This window comes from Alligator sinensis, unplaced genomic scaffold (assembly GCF_000455745.1).
Source record: "Alligator sinensis unplaced genomic scaffold, ASM45574v1 scaffold60_1, whole genome shotgun sequence".
Classification (NCBI taxonomy): domain Eukaryota; kingdom Metazoa; phylum Chordata; order Crocodylia; family Alligatoridae; genus Alligator; species Alligator sinensis.
Genome location: NW_005841858.1, coordinates 2,692,423 through 2,698,096, shown reverse-complemented (window position 1 = coordinate 2,698,096; position 5,674 = coordinate 2,692,423). Strand labels below are relative to the sequence as shown.

The window sequence follows — 5,674 nt, the reverse complement described above, 5'->3', positions numbered from 1 at the left end:
GCGGGCGGGGCGGAGACAGCTGGTGGCGCACGCACAGCCCCGGCCTGAGCAGGGCTCGGACTCGGTGAGCCCTCAGCTCCCTGCCGAACAACCCGAGCTGCGAGCCGACGAGCTGCACTGCGGAGCCCTCCGCTCCCCCCAATAATGGAGCTACAAAAGCAGCTCTGCCCCGTCCCCAAAGCACGCGGAGGAGGGGAGCAGTGCCAGCTCGGCTCCCCCGGGATGCCGGTGTGGGCTGCGCGGCGCCGGGCGCTGCAGAGCCCTTTCCTCGGGCCGGGAGAGCAGCAGCTCCAGCTTTCGCAACAGCTGTTCCCCTGCGTGAGCCCTGCCCGGGGATTTGCGTGCCGGGGGGGGCCGCGGGCGGCGGAGGCCGGGCCGCGCTCTCACGCGAGGCGATGTCAGGTTCAGGGCGAGGGTGTCGTGCGGAGCCGCGATGAGATCAAGGCGAGGAACCGCAGCGCTGTGATCAGGAGCTGCAGGAAAAGGGCAGGGCAGGGCTCCCCCCTCCCCGGCTCAACCCGGGAGAGCCCGTCCCTCGGCACGCTGAGCACAGGCTGGCCCCGCCGGGCAGGACGTGACTCAGCCTCCAGTCCCGCACTGGCACTTCGGGGAATAGCCGGGGCTGAGCGCACGCACGCCCCGCGAGCGGCGGCACGAAGCGCGGGAGGGGGTGCCCGCTCGGCGGTGCCCTGCTCCCCGCGAGTCCCGTCGGGTTTCCAATGTAGAGAAGCGGAGCGTGGCCGGACCCAGGCCCAGGGGCTGACGAGAATGAACCCCCGCCCGGCACGGCTTCATCTTCCCCCGGGAAACGCGCGGTGCAGCTGAGCGGCGCCGTGCGCGGGGGAAGCCGTGGGGCCGAGCCGCACCAGGAGCTCCAAGGATGAGGGAACCCGGGAAGCAGCTCAGGGCATTGCCCTCTCGCACACGTGGGCAACCTCCCACGGAGCTTGGCAATCAGCGTCCTTTACAGCAACGTTTTCTCAACCCGTGGATTGCAAGACTGTACATGAAAGGGGCCGGAGCAAACTTTTAAAGGAAAAACACACGGGGAGCCCGGGTTTTCCCTTGCAAGCTGGCAGAGTTCCAGCCTGCAAGGGGCTGGGGGCAGGCGTAGTGGGTTATAAGTGAGGGGCCCTGGGTTAGGACTGGCCATTGGTGATTACAAATGGGTCCTGGTACAAAAATTTTGAGAACCACTGCTTTACAACCGGCCTCCAACAATTAGCTCCATGTGCCCAGAGCAGAGCCCCTTGCTTACATTCAGGGAGCTGTTTTTCTCCTCAGCAGTGTGCCTGGTGCAAGGATTTAAGTTCAGGGAAATGTCTCTTTCTGGTAAAAAGCTTGGGCTTGTTCTCTGTTGGGCTTGTGCTCTGATTTGGGGTTTTATTTCCTTTTTTTTTTTTTTTAATTCAATGCCTACCATGAGACAGACTCCCAAAGCCATTTTGCAGTGAGGGCTTGAATTCAATTCTATTTGGAAACTTCTGGTTTTAAATGTTTAATGAGGGACCTGCAGTGATAAAGCTGTTACCTACAGGCCCAAGGAACTTGACAGAGAAATAAAAACAGGTTCTTGAGTTGGGAGGCCTGCAGACGAGGTTCGCGTAAAGGGACAGATGATGATAAGAGACAAGGAGGGGGAGGGACACTGTGTAAGGGCAGGAGGTTGTTTCTGATGCTACTTATACACCATGCTGCCGTTTCTTAAGTTAGGTTGTTCCATAGGTTGGTTGTGATTTTTCCTTTTAAAAAATAAGGAAAAGGTCAACACTGAAAAGCAAATCTCTCAAGGAATGCCACAAAAGGAGGGAGTGGAGGGTGAATGTTGCATGGAGAACAGGGCCAGGAGCTCCTTCAAAGCAGTGGGAAAGCAATATGGGAGAAAGTCTTGAGGTATGAAAGTCAGCGGAGCATGAAGGAAGTTGAGGAAGGAGACGGGAACTGTAGGTAGAGGCAGAACTGTGCAGAGCAAAAAACGGAGTTGACACTCGGAGAATAGCCAGGGCAGGCGTAAGGTTTCATAGACATTAGGACTGGAAGGGACCTTGCAAGATCATTGGGTGCAGCCCCCTGCCCAAAGGGCAGGAAGTCAGCTGGGGTCAGATGACCCCAGTAAGGTAAGCATCCAATAGGAAATCCTTGCACAGTCAGGGAACTATGACATGATCGGAATAATAGAGACTTGGGAGCTCGCATGCCTGGAGCACTGCCATGGGTGGGTATAAAGTGTTCAGGAAGGACAGGTAAGGGAGAAGAGGAGGAGGAGTTGCACTTGATGTAAAAGAGCCATATGATTGCTCAGAGCTCCAGTATGAAACTGGAGGTAGGCTTGTTGAAAGTCTCTGGGTTAGGGTCAGAGGGGAGAGCAACAAGGGTGATGTGGTGGGGTTCTGCTACAGTCGACCAGACCAGGAGGAAGTAGTGGATGAGGCTTTCTTCAAACTGCTAGCAGAAGTTTCCCAATCACAGGCCCTGGTTCTCTTGGGGAACTTCAATCATAATCAGGATAGTTTGTTCCTGCACTCTCTGTAAGGCTTCTTTAAAGTACAGCCAGCTCTCCTGGACTTCTCTCCCCCTCCATCTAGCTTCCCAGAGGCTCCTATCCAGGAGTTCCCCAAGCAAGTCAGAGACTGCTTTTATGAAGTCCAGGGTCCTTACTCCGCTGCTCTTCTTCCTTCCTTTCCTCAGGATCCTGAACTCAATCACCTGAGCTCATTGGCTGCCCAAGTTGCCAACTACTACTGCGCTCCCCACCAATTCTTCCCTGTTTATGAGCAGCAGGTCAAGAAGAACACGGCCCCTAGTTGGCCACTCCAGCACTTGCATCAGGAAGTTGTCCCCTGTACTCTCCAAAAACTTCCTGGATTACCTGCACACCCTTGTATTGCCCTCCCAAGGTGGTGTGATACTACCATACGGAGGAATTGGACAGGAGTGAGATTTTGGCAGAAGCCTAGGCAGATGCATGGTGAGAATTAAATAGGTCAAAGAGAAGGAGGTTCCATAAAAAGCTGCAACTATCAAATTAAAGACAAGCTACTGACAGGAGAAATGCAGGTGATGGAGAGGAGGAATTGGTAGGATTAGCCCATCACCTAATGACAGAAGAGGTGAGAGGCATTATATACAATATCAAGAGTGCATGATTTATTCACTATGATAGAAAAGGGAAATAATTGGAAGAGAATTATAAGCAGCTCATGTTGCACTGAAGTTGACAACAAGACATCAAGGGAGAAATGTCAGAAAGACAGTAGGGGATAGGAGACTTAAGTGAGGAGCTGGGAGCACAGAGGCATGTTTAGCAGTCATCTGCACAGAAAAGAAACCATAAGAGCCCAGAGGTACTATGGAAAGGAGGATGAGGCAAAAGACTACATAGATTAGACAAGGTCCTGTTCCTCATTTGCAAGGTGCTCAATTGCCTAGGCCCGCTAATCTAAAAGAACACTTAAATCTCCAAGGACACTGGCGGGCAACTTTGCTCTTCAGGCAAAACAGACTTTTTTTTTTTTTTAAGATAAAGGCATAAAACAGCTTTCCCAGGGACTGGTTCAAGACTGAAAGAAGTTACATAGAGCCTAATTACCATCACAGATTTTAGTGCACACTGCTTCAAGTACAGGATGCCCTGCTATCTACAATTTAAAAACATAGCTGTATGTACATAAACAACCAGTCCGCTGCAGACTATTCTTTCCTGGATATTGGAGAGGATGCACATGACACATGCAACTCACAAAGTTTATTATTGCTCTACTGGAAGACACTATAGCCATGATGGTGATACGGAGCCTACATAAAGTAGACTAGAAAGAGAGAAAGGAGGAATATGCAGAAGGAATTTCAAAGGGAGGAGAGGAGGGGGTGACTGCCATTACTGAATGTGGATGGGTTAGAGAATAAGGTTTGGCTAGAAGATCATCATCCCTAGCAGTACGAGCAAAAGCAGCCTCAGTGCAATGTATTTGTACCACATGCTGTCCACTCTTTTGTGCTCTTTGTTTCTGTAAAGCATTCAGTCTGTTTGAATGATGTAGTAAAATAAGGCCTCAACCCATGCTGAAATCAGCGTACCCAATTACATTTTTAGATGTAATTGGGTACATCCATGGCATCAGGATCTGGGTGGAGGTCCAGAACAGAACGCCTACCACTTTGAGACCTTAAGCTTTGACTCACACAGGCAAACAAAAACCAACTTTGTTGTGGGCTACTTAACCTCTCCTCCTGCTCAAAATGCTACTTCAGGATTCAACTATAGACAATAATACAGGCAGTCCTCGGAGTTACGACACAATTAGTTCCTGAAAACCATGTCGTAAGTCGAAACGTCGTAACTTGGAACCATTTTTCCCAAAGGAAACAATGTTATAAATGGAGATTGGTTCCTGAACCAAGGCCTGATACCCTTTTTTCATCAAAAGTACCCCAGAATGTTGTACTCAATCAATTATAGATGAGTAATATAGCTACATTAATGTATTTATATTGTAAATAGCAATCATATTGATTTGGAAGGACTTCTTTGAGGTGACTTTGCTGAACTTTTTGAAGGGTTTTTGGCTGAAGTCCTCTCAGGAGTCTTGTCTGCTTTCTTAAAGAAAGTGTCCAAGGAAGTTTAGACAGATGTTCTCCAGGGAGATGTGATGCCACACCAGTGAACAAGTTCGCTGTGTCACCCATTGGATCGAGCATTGTAAAGTTGAAACTGACATCAGAAAGTTGAAACAGAGTGTCAGTTTATAAGTGTTGTAGGTGCGATATGTTGTAACTCGAAACATTGTAAGTTGGGGACTGCCTGTATACCAACACATCAGGATATGAAAATACAAATGTTGCAGTGGTGTGATGTGAAAGGATGTGTTTAAAATAGGTCACAAGTTAGCACAGGGTGTGCTTTAATTGCTTGCTATGGCTACAATTTCTTGGCTGTCAGAACCCACTGAGGAACTTACGCATCTAGAACTATACTGAGCATTAATAATTGTCCTGTAGTTTCAAGTCTGATCTGATTCCTATTGAATTAACTAAGAAAAAAAAAATGTCTGACATTAAGTGAGGGCAAGATCGAGCCCTATTTTACAGTTTACTCATTAATATGATTAAAATATTAAAATTATAAACACGTGTAATTTATTAAAACTCTAGCATCATTATTTCTATTATTACATATGCCTGTGTTCTCTGTTAGTGGTATCTACATCATAACAGCCAGGTTTACTGCATTGAACACCATATGAAAAAAAGTTAATTGGAGGCCCGCTACTATTTATTCTTTATTTATACATTAGAAGTAACTGTACTGACACCAGTGGAGTTACAATAGACTAAAACTGCTATAAGCAAGATCAGAATCAGGACCCATGACTTCATAAATGCATTACTATCGGTTAAGACATACAAAAAACTAGAACTGTTGGTTCCAAAATGATACCTTTTATTAGACCAACCCCTTACTATCGGTTAGACTGGCAACTATCGAGAGAGAGAAAGGTAGTTAGCCCTGTTAGTTTAAGTCAGGCAGAGACACAGCCATGTGATGTGGGGGAGGGAGAATCGAGCAACGTGATTTGTGAGGGGCTTGAAGCAGCAGCCAAAAAAAGAAAAGCCATCAACCGTGAAGATTTAGTCACTTCCAGCATCAAAGAAAAAGCCCAGGAAACTGCAGTAT

General features: G+C 48.2%; 1 protein-coding gene across 1 annotated transcript in view; it reads right to left on the bottom strand.

The window, feature by feature from the left end:
* LEKR1 (leucine, glutamate and lysine rich 1) overlaps positions 1-4,459 on the bottom strand; it is a 152,293-nt gene extending 147,834 nt beyond the window's left edge. Inside the window, exon 1 of the mRNA XM_006016465.3 lies at positions 388-4,459. The gene's annotated coding sequence lies outside the window, so the exon portion shown is untranslated. The remainder of the gene's footprint in view (positions 1-387) is intronic.
* Positions 4,460-5,674: the final 1,215 nt, after the last annotated feature.